Consider the following 18261-nt stretch of genomic DNA (forward strand, 5'->3'; position numbering starts at 1 on the left):
AGAGAGAGAGAGAGAGAAGACAAAACAAAGAGTCAGGGATCCATAAATACAGACACTAAGTTAGAAATGTGTTGCCCCTGGTGTACACAAATGTAACCTTAATACTTATATATGTAACTACACAGAAGAAAGAAAGTGCATTTAACATCAGATGAAGATAGCATTTTAAATTACACTTGAAAATAAAGAAAATAAATTTACACCATCAGGCAATCTCAATTTAACCAATTCAAAGCACAACATTTCATTAAAATGTGGCAAGGAAAAAAAAATGTGGCAAGGATGTTCTGAACAGAATGCCAATACTTAGCAACTTCAGTGAAAAAATAAGCTTGTTCTAATTCTGTGCTTTTTAATAGAAATTTTTAAAATAAAGTATTTACATTACAATATTTTTAGGAAATTCTGAGTTATGCTTTGGACTGACAACTAGAAGGTCAGCAGTTCAAACCCACCAGTTGATCCTGGGGAGCAAAAGGAGGCTCTTGGCTCCTGTAAATATTTACAGCCTCCAAACCCATAGAGGGGGAGTTCTACTCTGTCCAATAGGATAGCTATGAGTCAGAGTCAATTTGATGAGTGTAAATTTTGGATACGTGTGTGTGTGTGTGTGTGTGTGTGTGTGTTTGCTTTACAAAACAACAACAGCAACACAAAATGGAAATAATCCATTATCTGAGGGGTCACCAAAAAGTTTGTGGAAAAACACTTTTCCATGAACATTTTGAAGCCTTTTCAACTCAGAGATCTTTTTTTCCTTATAACACACACACACACACACACACAAACTCATGTTATATGGATTAAATTATGGCTCCCATAAATATGTGTTGGAATCCTGACCACTAAAACCATAGGATATTTGGATAAAGGATATTTAGAAATGTGATTGTCTTTGTTTTGGTAATGAGACTATGTCAATATAGGACATGTTCTAAATTTAATCACTTCCAATTGATACAAAGAGCAGCAGAGACACAGGAGTCCCTGGGTGGTGTAAACTGTGTTCAATTTATTGACCAGAAGGTTAATGGATTGAACACTCCCAGAAGTGCTTCAGAATAAAAGCTTGGCAATTTGCTTCAGTTACACTTACAGAAAGAAGTTACAAGCACAGAAAACTATGGGACTCAGTTCTACTTTACAATACATGGGGTCGTCATGAATCGGAATTGATTAAGTCACAAGGGATTTGGTTTTTCATTGTTTGTTTTTTTATAGACATTAAAACACGCCAGAAAATGTGGGGGAAGATAGATGTCACCTGAAGTTCAAGGCACTGAGGAACCTTGCTCAGAAGCTAGGGTCTTCCCTAGAGCAAATAGAAAGCTTTCCCCTAGATCAAGTGCACAAAGTTCAGAGTTTTAGTCTCTTGAACTATAATAACACACATTTCTGTTTTTTTCAAAACACGTCCATTTATGGCTTTGATGTCATACATAGCAGTGTATGTATTATCATTTATCTTGCATACAATTATCTTGAATTTTGCTTTGCTTCAAAACTTCTCACAATGGAATTCAAGATGAGCACCCGCTTTTTCAGGGACAGCTTGCTCAATCCTGGCTTAGTTAGTTTACAGAATATACAGGCTGTGACACTGAAGGTAATGAACTTGAGGGACCTCCACTCCCTCCTGTTTGTGTCCTCCTGAGCATCTCAAACAAAACATCAGCCAACCCCATTTCAAGGGCAACATTCCTGCCTTGTACCCTCATCTGTTTGTACGGATTACTGTCTCACTAATGAATGAAACCCCTTATGCACCCAATATGAACAAATGCTGATGGAGACCTCATGTGGGTTACCATCTCTAAGCGTGCTGTTTCTTCATTCTGGCAGGTGGGGTGGTGAAGTGGCGGTGGGTTGTGGGGAAGAAGATATCCCAATGCTCTATAGATTAGAGGTAGTATTTTCATGTTTCTTAATATTTACCTTCAGTATATTTAGCATCTCACCAAGATTGAGAGCTGATATGGCATTGTAGACTCATTGTGCTTTTGCTTCCCACTCAGAGTTTTAGTAAGAGATGGTCACATCAAGATTCAGTATTTCAAACATAAAAGAACAAGATTAAGTAGAAAATTAGAGCTACTGATCTTACAAATTAGGTACAGAAAACCCTCCATCACACTGCTGAATTGCCTTCCTTATGTCCTTATGTGGTCAAACAAAAAGCTCTGAGATCATAGAATAGGCATAAGCACTTGATTCTGTTGTATCTATTCACTGGAAGAAAAAGGATCCACTAGTGCATTATCAGAAGACAGATGCACACATTTCACAGTAGATAGAAATATATTGGTTTTGTAAAGACTGAAAGCAGGGCTTTCTAGTCCTCATGGTTTCATTTATGTTCAATATAATGTTAGTTGTCAAGTTCCAGTTCCTTAAATATTTAATATGTTCATCAACACTAAATATGTGGTACCCAAATTATAGTTTTTCTCATGTCATCTATGTTAAGAGGATGGCCAAAGTTATGCTTCTGCGATAAGTTTTTTATTCTCTTCAAGAAAATATGACCCTGGTTTCTAACCCAGAGTTTATAAAGTTCAACCAGTCACTAAATGAAGAGCAATGTTTTTCAGCTTGTTTAGAGAACCCAAACTATTCCATCATCAGATTGTCAGGGGTCATTTGTAAATAGAGGTGGAAAGTGTTTTGGGTTGCTGCCTTTGAGTTTCCCCTGATTCATGGTGACCCTTGCAAAACTGAACAAAATATTTTCATCCCCAGGATTTCTTGCATTTTAGATTGCTTTTGACCTACAGAGTTTTAATGGACTGATTTTCAAGAAAAGATTGCCAGGTAAAAATAAGTCTCTTTAAATGAATAAACAAATAAATTATGGCTAAGACCTGTCACTTTGCAAGAAGATCAACCACATCATGCTTTGGAATCTTAAGGGATGGTACTCCATCTGCCTCCTGAGTCAATGACAACCCTTATCTACCCTTGTTTGGGTCCCAAGTAGCTGAGTCCTGGTGCCTTATTCACCTAGGCTCCTCTGACTTCTGACTATCATTGGGTTTGGCTATTGGCCATTAATGACAGAAGCATGGAGGACAGGAAGAAAAGGAGGTCACAGAAGTTATTCCCCCTATGTTTACCTAACTTGAAAAGTTATGTAAGTAGCTTTACCCCTCAACTACAGCTCCTCCAAACCAGTTGCCAAAATACTTTCCTGTTTCAGGTGTATAAGGTTTCCCCTGATTTCAGGGCTCTGAATGGCTCAACTTTCCCCACGGGCTTCCTTAACCCTGTCTGCACCTATGTTCATATCTTCCACATCCACACAACTTTCAAATCCAGAGAACTTGAAACCTCTTGTTTCTAGCAGTTAGAAACATCTTCACATCCAGTGACACAAATCATATCACTTCCCCCACTACCACTGAGACAATTTCAACTCATAGTGACTGGACAGAGAAAAACTGCATAGAGGATTTCCAAGGTTGTAAATCTTTATAAAAGCAGTTTTCAAGTTATTTTTTCCATAAGTGTGTTAGGGACCAGATTTCCAAAGCTTAAACACACTATAATCTTGCCTAAAGGGCAGGCTATGTTGAATATGTACTCCTTTAATTAATGAATAAAATTAGTCTCATTTGAAGTTATAAATTTTACATGCTGAATCTAATGGGTCCTATCAAACATAAAAGTATACTTTTCTTTTTTTATATATGTTTGTATGTATATTTAAAATAGAAACAATGTTTGCTAGGTGTGGTAGTTACATAATTTCATGTCAACTGATAATTGTTGCAGTGGAGTCTAGCCTGTCAATCAGTTCATAGTCTGAGGTTGCCTCCTTGTGGGCATGGCCTTCTCCTGAGAATTCTGGGAACTTCCCCTCTCTCTCTGCTTCAGTTTTAAGCTGTTGAGACACTTGGAGAACTAGAGGAGCCTCAAGAAGACCCACACCAGCACTGAGATGCTTCCACAGCCATTGGATCTACAAGACTTCTCACCCACTGCCTTGCGATCTTCCTGTATTTGGCATCATTGCTTGTGCTGTCGGAGTCTGAAGAGGAATTTATTGACTAATATTGGACTTATGGGCTAATATGAGACTTATACACTCAATCTGGACTGGGATGGAGTGTTTCCTTGATATCCAATGCTCTTTGATATAAAGATTTTCTTGTACATATGTGAGTGTCTCTGGATTTGTTTCTCTAGTGAACCCAGTCTAACACACTAGGTAAATGAACAGAAATATAATGAAAGCATATATTCACATAACCACAAATACATACTTGAATGTCTATCCCTAAATTAAAAAATTAATAATACCTAAATGTCTTTCAACCAGTGAATGAAGAAATGGTTTATGATATGTCTAGTGTCTCTAAAATTGATGCCTTTAGAAGCTGTTAAATGACCCTGTATAAGACACAATGAAGCATTGCAAGTTCCTGTGTGTGGTCTTCCTCTTTATTGCTGCCATTCCACTTTAACAAGCACGATGTCCTTCTCCACGGATAGTCAGGTCACTCCTGACAACATGTCTAAAGTCTGTAAGATGAAGTCTTACTATCCTTGCCTCTAAGGAGCACTCTAGCCACACTTCTTCCAAGACAGAAGATTTTGTTCTGGTAGCTGTCCATGATACTTTCAATATTATTTTCAGCACCACAACTCAAATACATCGATTCTTCTAAGATCTTCCTTATTCTATGTCCAACTCTAAAATGTCCCGTTCTACAGTAAAAACTATAGAATATCAAATACAAGGATAAGCCCAAAAGTGTTGCTACTCAGGTACCAGTTCTTACATGCACAAGCATATTCTGAATCATAATGATTATTATTTTTACACAGGTCTCTCTGATCAGTTGACAGCTGTAAACAAGATATTTATACATTTGTCTTACTCTCATTAGGATGCTGTCTTAGTCTGGGTTGACTGGAGAAACAAATTCATAGACACTCATATGTGTATAAGAAAGAGCTTTATATCGAGTATATTAAGAAAACACCTCAGCCTAGTCCATATGAAGTCCATAAGTCTGATATTAGCCCATATGTATGATACCAGTCTACAAATACCTCTTCAGATTCACACAGCACATGCAATGGCGCCGAATGCAGGAAAATCACAGGCTGGTGGGTGGATCCAGTGGTGGTGGTAGCATCTCAGTGCTGACAGGGGTCTCTATGTGGCTCCTCCAGCTCCAGGGTTCTGGCTCCATCGGTGTAGCTCCATGTGGATTGTTATTAGGAATGTCGAAGCAAAGAGTCTGGGTCTGGCCTTCAGTGAGCTATTTATCTCCGTAGTGCCTCCAAATGAGGTCATCAATCTGTGACCTGATTAACAGGCTAAACTCCACCCCTGCACTCTTTAATAGTCTCAAGTTGACAACATATTATGTAACTATCACAGACGGCTTCTAACAAAAAGAGTCCATCAAACCGGTGGTTTCCAAGGGGATGTGCTGGGCCAGTTAAATTCAAGGCAGAAAGCTCAGCTCAACAGGTTATGGGGACTGTTTTGAGTCGTTTCAGAGGGGATATCTTAATAGATCTTCTTAAAGAACCCCGAATTATCATGTGTTGTTTTTTTTTTTTTGAGGAAGAGTTTAGAAAATATAAAACTGAATTAGTTCAAAGGCCAGGAAAGTAGAGCCAGTGATTTTTTTTTCCCTAATCGGGACAATACACCTGATCATTTTTTCATGGTGAACAAGGGCTGTACTAAGATAATTTTGTTAGGAAACTTTGCCTCATTCATCCTACAGCCACGATCTTGTCCCTTCAATATTTTTTGTTCCCCAAACTCAGAGAACATTTAAAATGAAGACTATTAGAATTTTTGGAGGATGCCAAAATTGCCATTTTGGTGTGGTATAAATAGGAGAACACAGGATTCTTCAAGGAAGGCTTTAGAGTTGGAAACACTACCCTCAGAAGTGTATAGACCTAGATGAAGTTTTGTCAAGAAGCAATAACATTACATTTTCATACCCAAGGTAGATTATATTCTAAATCATGTATGATATTTGACATAGATAAATAAAGTTCAAAATAACACTTTTATTGCATGTACAAAGGCATTTTATAATAGCTAGGGATATGGCTGCTTTAAGACAAAGCCAGTTATGTTAAAATACAGATATATAAATGCATTCACCCTAATGTACAAAATCCTTGGATACATGAAAGGAACTGTGGTAGCATACCTGCCTTACAAAGAACATTGATGGTAATTCTTTTCTCTGAAATCCAATAACCCAGCATAATGGTAAGAATTCACATAGAAAAGGATGGAGCACTAGTAAAGGTAATCATTTAGCTATAAAGATATGTAAGTATAAGTATTTATTTCTTCTCATTTTCCAGCCCATCTGATTTATAAAGCACTTGTAAAACTGAATATGTATACAATTGTATTGTACAGGCTTTTTCAAATAGAAATTTAATAGATTGGTTAGTAAGGACAGATAAGAGGTGGGTACTGAATTGAAGTAAAGAAACGTCATCAGATAGTAACTTAAATACATGAAACAAACATAAAGAACCAGAAATAACAAGTAAGTAGGTTATTACTAAAAAAAACTATTGCTCTTTTTAATTTTTAAGCTTATTCAAAAAGATAAAATCATGTAATCATAATGAAAACAATGTATTTTAGGACTTGCAACATATTCTATTTTTTTATTGTATATAACGATAATAATGCAGAAAGGGGACAGGTTATTGTATAAAAATTTGTGTACCATACTGTTAAGACTTAAGAGTGAAGGGGTGAAGTTTAATCTTCCAATCAGGTTGAAACTTGAGGACCTCATTTGGAGGCACAAAAGAGATAAATAACTCACTGAAGGTGGGACACACACTCACTCCCTGCAAGACATTCCTTCTGATAAGACACATGGAGCTATGCTAGAGCCCTGAGAACTGGAGAAGCCACATGGAGATCCCAGCCAGAGCTGAGATGCTTCTGCCCCTGGATCCACAATACTTTCCACCAACTGGCCTGTGATCTTCCTGCATTCGGCATTATTGCATGGCTGCATGAGTCTAAAGAGGAATTTATGGACTAGTATTGGGCATATGGGCTAATATTGGACGTATGGACTTGATCTGGACTAGGCTGGGATGTTTTCTTAATGTATAATCACTCTTTTAAATAAATCTCTTTCTTGCACAAATGAGTTCCTATGAATTCATTTCTCTAGTCAACCCAGACTAAGACACATACTTTTATGTTAGTTCAAGTCTTGTATCTATTCTGATAAATTAAGATGTGTCTAATAAGACCACAAGTAATTGCTAAGAATTATCCCAGTAGTTCAGATAATAGTGTTTGTTTCCTCATCTGATAGTTTCACTTTGTTCCTGGCCCTAATTAGAGATGTTTTTTATATGCTGCATGTAACAGGAGGACAAGTAAAACAAAAATGTCACAAGCAATGATATCTAGATTTAAACTAAGTCCCCATTTCCCTGTTCACCCATCTGCATTTTGATATCCTGGTTTTATAGGATTTGGTGTACAGATTCTTGGTGTACCGATTCATGTAAATCAATGCCATTGATTTGTAATTGTGATCTGAAAACATCTTTGTGTTTGTCTTCCCGTCTGTGAGTCCATGCCTTCCCCAACACACAGCAATCAACTAAAACTGAAGCATAGTCTCCGGAACGTAATGGACATGAGGTGGGTCTGCACTTCCCTTCCAGAGCTAGGGCACATCTCAAAAGGGAAAAGGTGCTGTTCCTCAGACTGCTGACTCTGTTCACCTCTGCAGAAACCCTTTCCACTTCTGCTGAACTGACAGAGACTGTGCTGACAATAGTTTTAGCTCTTTGAACACTTTCAGGAGTTGTATAGTTCACTCATATCTCGTGGGAATTTGGGGTGTAACACAAAGCTGAAATGAATGACAGCGCGTCAGCCTCTGGTTGTTTGGCTCTTTTTCTCTGAGTTGTATGTTTATGTACTGAAGCAGAAAAAGCAAGGGCACAAAAATTCAGTATTTCAGCAAAGGTATAACTGATTTTATGAAACAAAAATAAATATTACAAGTATATTGTACTCATGGACAGAATAAACATTATTATGGACGCATAGAATATACTGATGAACGTTAAAAAAAAAGCAAGGAATGCAAATTTGTGATTTCCACAGTGGGCAGCTGCCCAGCCACCCACCTTAGAGAAAACCTTATCACAAGTGCCATTTTAAAAACTGGTTCACACAACTCAACAAAATTAATTGTCAGTTTGGCTGACCCAGTGTAAACGGGCTGATTGTCACCACTGCCCAAAAGAGCAGTTCTATCCTGCCTTATAGTTTCACTAGGAATCAGAATTGACTGGAAAACAGTGAGGTAACATGTGCGCTGAATAAAGGAGCAATAGGGATTTTAAAATGTGTTCAGGAATGATAACTAATCTGCAATTTCTGTTTTGAAACTTATGGAGAATAACAAGTGAGAAGGAATGTTGGATCAAAATTGTAAAATACCTAATGTGCTACGATAATGAGTTTGATATTCTTTTTAAAGTAAGACTGAAAGTAGACAAATATTCTGAACATTGAGAAAAATATCAAAGAACATGGTATGAGATCTATTTATGATAGGTTTTGTGTCAACTTAGCCAAGCCAGAATTCTCAGCGGTTTGGTAATTAAGACCTAGTAATATTAATTATGGGACCTAAATAATATAATCACGGCCCCCCCAAATGCAATCTGCTGTGAGCAATCAGCTGTAGAAAGATTAGGGTTGGATTTAGCCCCCATCCTTGAGCAGCCTTGGTGGCACAGTGGTTACAAGTGGGTTTGACCTTCAAAGTGGCCAGTTTGAAAGCACCAAGTGCTCTGTGGGAGAAACATGGGCTTTCCCCTCTTGTAAGCAGTTACACTCTCAGATAGTCACAAGGGCAATCCTGATTCGATTGAAAGGAAATTTATTTGGGTGTGGTCTACTTCTATGAAAGTGAACACTGTGACAAAAACTTGCTTGCTTTTTATTGGATCTGGATCATTGACCTCCAGGTCTTTGAACTTGGGCCAATAGCCTACATATTAGTTGCTGAACCAGGGAGCCATTTGCAGTTTGCCATTTGATCTGCTGACCTTGGCTTCATTCTCCTCTGCAACCATAAGCCTGACTGACAGACCGACTTTGGATTTATCTGCCTCTACAACCAACAGCCTATGATTTTCTTGCCAATTTTGGGTTTCTCAGTCTTTAAAGCTACCCCAGTAAGTTGAAATCCCCAGCTTAACATCTGAGTCACAGAATCTTTCTGGATTTGTACTGGACTTGCCCACTTCTACAACTGTATGAGCTATTTTCTTAATGTAAATCTCTATCTATCGATATGCCATTTTCCTTATAAAAATTTCTCTCATATATAAATATATGTGTATGTATGCATACATACATAGAGAGATATACAAATTTGATCATCTGAACTGTAAACTCCAACTAATTTACAATAAAAGGTATATAAGAATAGAAAAAAATGGGTGTGATCTACCCTTTCAAATAAAAGAGATCAGTAAGAATGTGAAAAATGAATCTTATGGTTAAGCCTTTTTTTGTCACTAGATTTCTGGTCTAGAGCAAGAAAGAGTACAAGTGGTTCCTGGCTTACAGTCTATTTGAATTCTGGCAAACTGGTGGCATGATGTATATGTGTTGGGTTGCTAAACACAAGGTCAACATTCAAAACCACCAGTGGCTCCACAGGAAAGAAGATGAGGCTTTCTACTTCTATAAAAAGTGACAGTCTCGGAAAACCCACAGGGGCAGGTCTATGCTGTCCTATAGGGTGGCTATGAGTCCGCATAGACTCCATGGCAGTAACTTTGGGTTTTTTTTTTTGTTTTTTTAGTACTTATGGTGGTTTCATTGTTTTGTGTGCTTATCATTAGTGAGATGTGCTACATACAATGTTGCAATGTTATTTTACTTTCTGATGGTATCGTTCCGAGAGGATCACTTGAAGATGTTCAATGAGCTTCTATTCAAATCATTTCCAATAGTAGGCTGCAAAGAAAATGAAATTATTAGACTTTGTTAAGAGTCATCCCATCCCTAATTGGAGCCTACCTGTAAATTATACTGCCACTACTGGCAAAAAAATATAGTAACAGGCAACAAAAAAGAAGCAGAAGAAAGGGAGAGGCAGATATAAGACACCATTGCCTGGACTGTAGTCATCAGGCAGCAAGGACCTTCATCCTGAGATAAGAGAATCAAATGAGGTGAATCCTATGATTGTCTCAAATCTCCGTTTGCATTTTCAGGCCATGGCATGTGAAGGGGAAGAGAGCAGCGTTCTCATGAATTCGAGTTGATAAAACAAAGAAACATACAAACAAATGCTCACATCAGCTTTATTTGTAGTCACTCTGATCTGGAAATAACCCAATCTTACATCAAAAGGTGAATGGATAAAGAGACTATGGTAGATATATAATGGGCACTACAATTCTGATGAACAGGGGAATATTGCATGGTTTAGAACTGGTGAAGATGTGTATCAGAGTTGTATCCTCTTACCATCAGAGAAGGTGTATTATATGAAGAAGAATGTAGGGAATGGAAAAACGTACAGATTTTAAATCGTGTATTAAACTTGTAAAATTCAAGTAAAATATGAAAATGGAATATTTTATTAACCTTGGGCACAGCGACCTTGAGACACTGTATATTAGTTTTTCCAGTAAGACTGTGGACTTTATGATTTGTTGTTGGACTTCTGGTCAAACTGCAATGAGGTGATTTTATCTTTAAAGGGTTTAGTTGTTAAGAACCAACTTTCAATAGTCTTGGGAGAATCAACGGATAGATGTAAGTACAAGTAGTTTCTACACGAACCATTTTGTTTGGGGCTCTGTTCCTCGATCGAGCTTTAAATCTGGGCTTTTAATCAGTGGTGTGTTCTCTGAATGGTTTCTAATGCTGTGGACAATCTTCCCAAGGACTGTACAAACATGGAGATGTGGTTGTTAAACTTAGGTTCGAACTGTTTGAAGCATTGTAAACATTCATTTCACAACTAAATTGTATAAGGATATTGGCTGTGATGAGACATTGGCATCCCCCCGTACCCCACAAAAAAATGAAATTGATTAAATCCTTCTTCCATTCAATAGGCCCCTGTTGAAAGTGCATTGTGGTGGTGGTAACTTTGGATGTGTTTCTTCATTGTTTGCGGGGCATTTTGTATTGCACTTATGATACTACATGTGCCTTGAAATAGTGTTTGTTTCATTTTGTTTTTCACCTTGAGGAGTACTATGATGATCTTGCTTTACTTTACCAGTTGAATTTTGAGTGGGGTGTGGAGAGCAGGTTGCTCTTAGAGAAACCCTGTTGCAGTGCCCTTCAGAGTGAAGGAAAGGGCTCCTTCTGCCTCAGTCTTTAAAAACCTACTATTTCCCAGCTGCTACCAGAACCAGAAGGAGATTTGACACTGGGTGCTTTTGGACACTTTATCCGAAGCTATTGCAGTTGAAATGTGGGACAGCTTCACAGGGTGCCTTCCAGAAGATTGAGGTGATTCTGTGCTGAACTGCGGGCTGGCCAAAGTGAGGCACTGAATGGAAAAGCTTTTGAGTGATCATTTCTAGAAGATTTGTTTGCTCAATTAGATAAATGAGGCATGATTTTCGTCAGACTTCCATCCAATCCTGGAGGTTAATGTTTTTCAGCAGCTCATTCTCTTAAGTCACCAATTTGAATTTTCACTATGTGATCATGGAGTCTAAGATGAGTGGAAGATAAATGGTACAGCTTGTCCCAGAGTGCAGTTTTAACAGGGTAACTTAAGTTCGCTCTTAATCATTCAAATCAATTCCAGACAGGCAAAAAGTTAATGGCAAAATGTGGGGATGCTTATCCAGGAGAATCAAGAGCTTGGAAGGCAGCTTTCTCAGGGATAGAATTGCACAGCTTGACGCAGAGTTGGCTTTCCAGAAGAAATAGACCGAGGAGCTTAAAAGCAGTCAGGATGAACTGAATGATTTCATCGCGCAACTTGACAAAGGTCAGGGAATGCAGCGTACCGTTCCAGTTCTTCAGCAGCAACTGAGGGAAACTCGCCAGCAGTTGACTCAGTACCAGCAGGAGAAGTCTCAAGCCTCTGTCCCAAGTCCAGCAGGACTATATCTTCTGTGCCTGTGGGGCAGGCTGAGGCCACCAGTAAAGACTGCTGTTGCCTGGCTAAGCGACCAAGTAATGGCAGCTCCTCCGATCAGAGGACATGTCTGGGTCTGGATTTCACAGGAAGAAGAGTGGAGCTGGAGACAGCCTTCCACCTCCATGGAATGGGAATAAGGTGTCCAACAGCTCTTAAGGGAGAAGTGGCAGAAGAAGCAGTAGTTATGTAAACTAACTCAGTGCTGGGTATGAAAATGTAGACTCTCGCACAGGCAGTGAAAATTCTCCGGCACCACTCAAATGACATAAGCTCCAATTCCAACCCTCAAGAGGAGGAAGTGATGAGTGGGAAAGGCAACCTATCCGTGCGTTCCTGCCTTGTCCAGAATGGCTTGGACTCAAGTGTGAGGGTACAAGGTTCGTTTTTTTTAATGTGTTTTTTTTCCAGCAAAATTTTATAGTGTCATTTAATTTGAAGGATACTGACCAGAAAATGAACGCATACTTTTGGCACAATGTGCCTCTTTTATGGGTTTTATTTATTTATTTTGGTTTTGTTTTGTTTGGGGTTTTTCTTTTTTGGCTTCAATACCTCTGCTATTTTGGAAATTGTAACAGTTAATTTACTTTGAATGTTGCTAAAAGGACATTTGTGTAGGGTCAAGTTATTTTTATATGAGTTAATGTGAAGTTGTAAATAGAAATCTTTCTTAAAGTGCAACACAATGGTGTCTGTACAAATCTCTGTATTTCTAGAATATTTGCTTTGTAAGGGCATTCTGACTCATGCTGTTCTGCTTACACAACAGTCAGACTTGTTATAGTAGATGTGGGTGACGACAACAACTTTGCCCAGTACAGTAGTCTTCTCACTAAAAATTGGACATGTTGGTGGAGTCCTAGAGTAGTTTTCGGTTTTATTTATTTATTTTTTAAACATTTTATTAGGGGCTCATACAACTGTTATCGCAATCCATACACACATCAATTGTGTAAAGCGCATTTGGAGTAGTTTTCAGTTTTAGATGCAGTTTTCACGCCCATACATCTGTGCATTTGTTCTTTAAGTGATTGAATGTTTAAGAAGTTGTGTGCACAGTTGCTCAGTTTTTATGAACTGTTGAATCCTGTCACTACATAGTGCTCTTTGACTCCAATATATATTACCTGTACTGACCAAACCTAAATAAAGATTTTTATAATAACTTAAAAAAAGAAGGAAAAGAAGAATGTGGTATCAGGATAGGAGAAAGTCTTAGCAACCTGTGATATGTAGATAATACAATCTTGCTTGCTGAAAGTGAGGATAACTTGAAGTACTTGCTGATGAAGATCAAATATTTAAACCTTCAGTATGGATTATAACTCAGTGTCAAGAAAACCAATATTCTCAAAACTGGACCAATAGGGAGCATCATGATAAATGGAGAAAATATTGAAGTTGTCAAGGATTTCGTCTTGCTTGCATCTACAATCAAAGTTCATGGAAGTAGCAGTCAAGAGATTACAGGATAAATCTGCTGCAAAGACCACTTTTGAGTGTTGAAAAGCAAGGATGTTACTTTGAGAACTAAGGTGTGCCTTACTAAAGCCATGGTATTTCCAGTTGCCTCATATGCATGTGAAAGCTAGACATTGAAAAGGAAGACTGACCAGCAGTCAATGCATTTGAACTATGGCTCTGGTGAAGACTATCGAGAGTACCAAAAGAACAAACAAATCTGTCTTGGAAGAAAGTATAGTCAGAATCCTCCTTAGAGGCAAGGAGGATGTATTTTGGACATGTTATTAGGAAAGACTAGTCCCTGGAGAAGGACATCATGCCTCATATGCAAAGTAGTGGGGCAGCAAAAAGAGAAAGGCCATCAATTAGATAGCTGCCACAATGGCCTCAAACATAACAAAATTGTGATGATGGTGCAGGTCTGGGTGAGGTTTCCTTCTGCTGTACATGGAGTTGCTATGAGTTGGGACCAACTTGATGGCACCCAATGACAATAACTACTCAATTAAAATGAATTGGCTGCATGTTGATAGTGCCTAAGGTTTCCAGGGCAGTCGCTCTAGACTCAAATTTGCACATATAGAGCCTGTGGTTCTCCATGTGTCCAAGGATCCCAGATTCATGTGACCTTGCAGTCCTATCAAGTGGGACTGTTGCTGGATAACAAAACCCTGAGGCTGGACAGCAGGAAGCCTGGGACACCATGGATTCCAGAGGCCACAGTCCTGGCTTCCAGAGCTGGAACCCATGCCTCAAATCATCATCAGCAACCCCTGGTACAAGGAGAGACTGCTTTCCGAGTACTTGGCAAAGTCCAAGGGAACTCTGAAGTACCCCACCTCCCTGCACAGCCGGATGTGTATGTACATTAAAGAGGGGCTGGACGACATCAGAAGAATTTACCCGCTCTGCACTGAGATGATCACTAGCAGTCATGTTAGTCCAGGTAGACTAGAGTAACAAATTCATGAACAATCACATGTGCATAAGACAGAGCTTTATATACAAGAGTAATTGAATATTAAGAAAACATCTCAGCCAAGTCCAGATCAAGTCCATACGTATGATATTAGCCCATAGGTTCAATAACAATTGAGGCTTATTGTGCCAGCATGGCCGATAAACACATGTGGGATTAATTGAAGGTCAGAGAGATAAATGGCTCAGTGATCCTCGCCTTTCTAGTTCTTGGGTCTCTTGCTCTCTGATGGTTGGACCAGGGTGCAGTTGCCCCAGCCAGTTCCCTGCTTCAGCTGAAAAGGCTAACTTCCTGCGAGACAACCCTGAGGAGAAGACACATGGACCTACCCTGAGGCAGCCCTGGGTGCTGGAGCAGCCCTATAGAGACCCCTGTCAGCACTGATATGCATACATGCTCACTGATTCGGCTTTCCTACTGAAGTTGGTGTCATTGCATGTGTTTTGTGAGATTGAGGAGAGCTTTGTAGACTGCTGCCAGACACATGAGCTAATGCTGGACTTATAGGCTTGGACAGCACTGGGTTGGGATGCTTTCTTCATGTACACTTACCATTTATATAAAACTCTCTCTTATACATATGAGTTTCTGTGGATTTGTTTCCCTAGTGTACCAAAACTAATACACCAATCTATAGTCTTCTTCAGATTCACGAAACACATGCAATGACGCTAAATACAGGAAGATCACAGGCCAGTGGGTGGGAAGTCTTGTGGATCCAGTGGCATTGTAAGCATCTCAGCTCTGGCAGGGGTCTCCACGTGGCTTCTCTGACTCCTCAGCCTCTCTGCATGTGTCTTCTCCACAGGAATGTCTCGCAGGGAGTGAACCAAGAGAGAGTGAGCGTCTCCCACCTCCAGGAGGAAATACAGGAGTTCCCGGAATCCTCAGAGGCCTGAGGCCTCATTGGCTATATCCTGAATGATAGGCTAGACTCCACCCCTATATACTTAATCCTCAAATTTATACCAGATAATGTAACCACCACAGGGTCTGAAGGAGAATTCTCTCTCCTTGATTTTCTTCAAAATGGCTCCTCCTACCATAAAAAGTTGTTGGACGAAGCTGTCCAAATATTAAACCCTAATTTACAAGCTCTCCACAGGTTTTCCAACATGAAAGAACTTTGTGGTGAATGTAGAAGCCAGTCTGAAGGCGCATCTGTTAGCTTCCTTCCCTTATCTGGAAGACACAGTGCCTGTAAAGCTCCTACACCATGTTTTCAAAATGTTAGATTCTTGCAAGTAGTTGGAAGACACATTGGCTTATTGCCAGGGAGGCAAGATAAAACCAACAATTCCACAGAGCTTTTAAAATGCTGTCCTAGAAAGCCCTGTATGAACCTTCCCAGGTTGACTCCTGTCCCAAATCCTGATGACTGGGTGAGGTGCAGGCTATGAGGGATTTTCCCACACCTTCTTTGATTCCAAACAATGTATTCAAAGGAGTAAGTATCTGCTCCAGGTGGGTAGATTCTTTCAAAATTACAGGAACCGATAAAGAATTCACCATAAAAAATTTGACCCTTGCCCTGAGATGGAAACCAAACTTTGACCAGTCTTATCTAAATAATATAGCCCGTTCTTTCAGAGCTCAAGCACACCAAGTGGCCAGCAACACAGGCCAAAACAAAGTTTTCCTGGTAAGAACCACAGTTTGAGATAAAAGGCCAAGAACTTCAGATTCCGCATAAAATAAACCTGTGAAAATAACTATGGAGTGTGGTACCTCCCACTAAAATTATGGAACAAATTAAAAAGAAGGTGATTTGATGATTTTCAGATATAGATCGGCAAGCCTTTCCTTCTTCACATCTATGTAGTCTGGAAGCTTGTTGAAACAGTTCAGTGCCATGCAGCACACACTCCTCTCTGACAGATGGGCCGTGGCTGTGCATGAGGTGCATTGACCAAGAAATCAACCTAAGCCTTCTGCCCACTTTCCAGCACTATGTCTAAATCTGAATGTAGCTGGTGATTTTCCCATCTTAGGGGATAATTAGAACTTACTAGAATCCTCCCCATACAAGACCACCAGGATCAATGCCATCATGGCCAACATACCCATCATCAACAAATCATCAAACCTTTAAAGTCATGTCTAGAACCTGGACTCTGATTCCCAAGTGACTGTGTCCATTTTGTATTCTGATCTAATTCCATCACTTCATGACTTCCTATACCCTTTTTTCCATTTCCATTATCCTCCCTGGAAACACAGTTTATTTTCAGCAAAATCTCCTCCATCTTCACTATCTCAGGCAGAATGTTCCTATGAACTCTTTGCCCTAATTGTTAGCTGGTTACAGTGTTAGACCACTGACTTTCCTGCAGCATCTCAAAGTCCAAGCCATTTTTCTTTTCTTCCTATTTTCAATTCCTTTTACTGAGCTTAAAATAATGTAGGTGCTTTCCTTGTTCTCCATTGTCATTACCAGACTATGTGGTCTCCCTTTTCATGAAATACCACAGTTGCTTGAAAGCACATGCCATCAGGTTACACCATTTATTACTTTCTATGTTGTCATCAACTATGCTCTTGTATTCATGTTAAAATTCTGTTTATTTTCAAAGGAAACAAAAGCCTGAAAGTTGGCAACATCATTGTAAAAATGAGCACATCTATGATATCAGTGAAGGTGTCCTTGCAATTGTCCATTTTTGGGTTCAGATAGGACAGAAAGAAGGTAATAAGGAACAAGTTCAGGAAGTGTGAAATATTGAGATATGGAAGCATTCCCTGAGAATATGGAAGTGGTAATATGCAGTCAAAGGAGAGAGAACTTGATCATTAAGGGAAGGAGAAAAGTGGAGATCCTTGGAGTTGATAACTCTGCGATCTGTGTAAAGATGCTAGCAGAGTGTCATTAGTACAGATGTTGTAGTTAATAGGAATGCTGTCATTCAATTAAAGTTCTGTAATATTCAATATCTCTTGTTCCATGTTAATTTTATGTTGAACAAGGGATATTGCTGATGTCAGATGACTCTTGGCTGAATGCAGAGAATACCAGAAAGATGTTTCTTTGTGTTTTATTGACTATGCCAAGACATTCGACTATGTGAATCATAAAAAATTATGAATAGCCTTGAGAGGAATGAGAATTGCAGAAAACTTCATTGTGCTCATGTGGAACCTGTACATGGATCAAGAGACAATTTTATGAACTAAGGAATATTGCATGGTTTACAAGCAGGATAGGTGTGCAACAGCATTGTATCCTTTCACCATACTTATTCAATTCATATGTTGAACAAATAATCAGAGAAGCTGGATTATATGAAGGCCATGTGATATCAGGATGGAAGGAAGACTTATTAACAACCTGTAATAACCAGATGACACAATCTTGCTTACTGAAAGTGAGGAGGACTTGAAGTATGTACTAGATGACGAAGATAAAATATTTCAGCTTTCAATATGGATTGCTCAATGTAAAGAAGACCAGAATCCTCACAACTGGACTAATAGGTAACATCATGATAAATGGAGAAAATGTTGAAGTTGTAAAGGATTTTGTAGTGCTTGGATCTCTAATCAATGCCCCACCCAAGGGGAGGGTATTGTTTATATCTCCACAGGAAAAGAGGGACCAAACTTCAACCCAGTGCTCCAAGGTGTGAAGACAACATGCCGGCGCGGAGTAGGGAA

The 18261-nt window shown here is 39.1% G+C and overlaps 1 pseudogene; it reads left to right on the forward strand.

Moving 5' to 3' along the window:
- Positions 1 to 1525: 1525 nt before the first annotated feature.
- LOC101646767 lies at positions 1526 to 17325 on the forward strand (annotated as a pseudogene).
- The last annotated feature ends 936 nt before the right edge of the window (positions 17326 to 18261 follow it).

Source organism: Echinops telfairi, unplaced genomic scaffold (assembly GCF_000313985.2).
Source record: "Echinops telfairi isolate 266 unplaced genomic scaffold, ASM31398v2 ScPeMD7_38;HRSCAF=143, whole genome shotgun sequence".
NCBI lineage: Eukaryota > Metazoa > Chordata > Mammalia > Afrosoricida > Tenrecidae > Echinops > Echinops telfairi.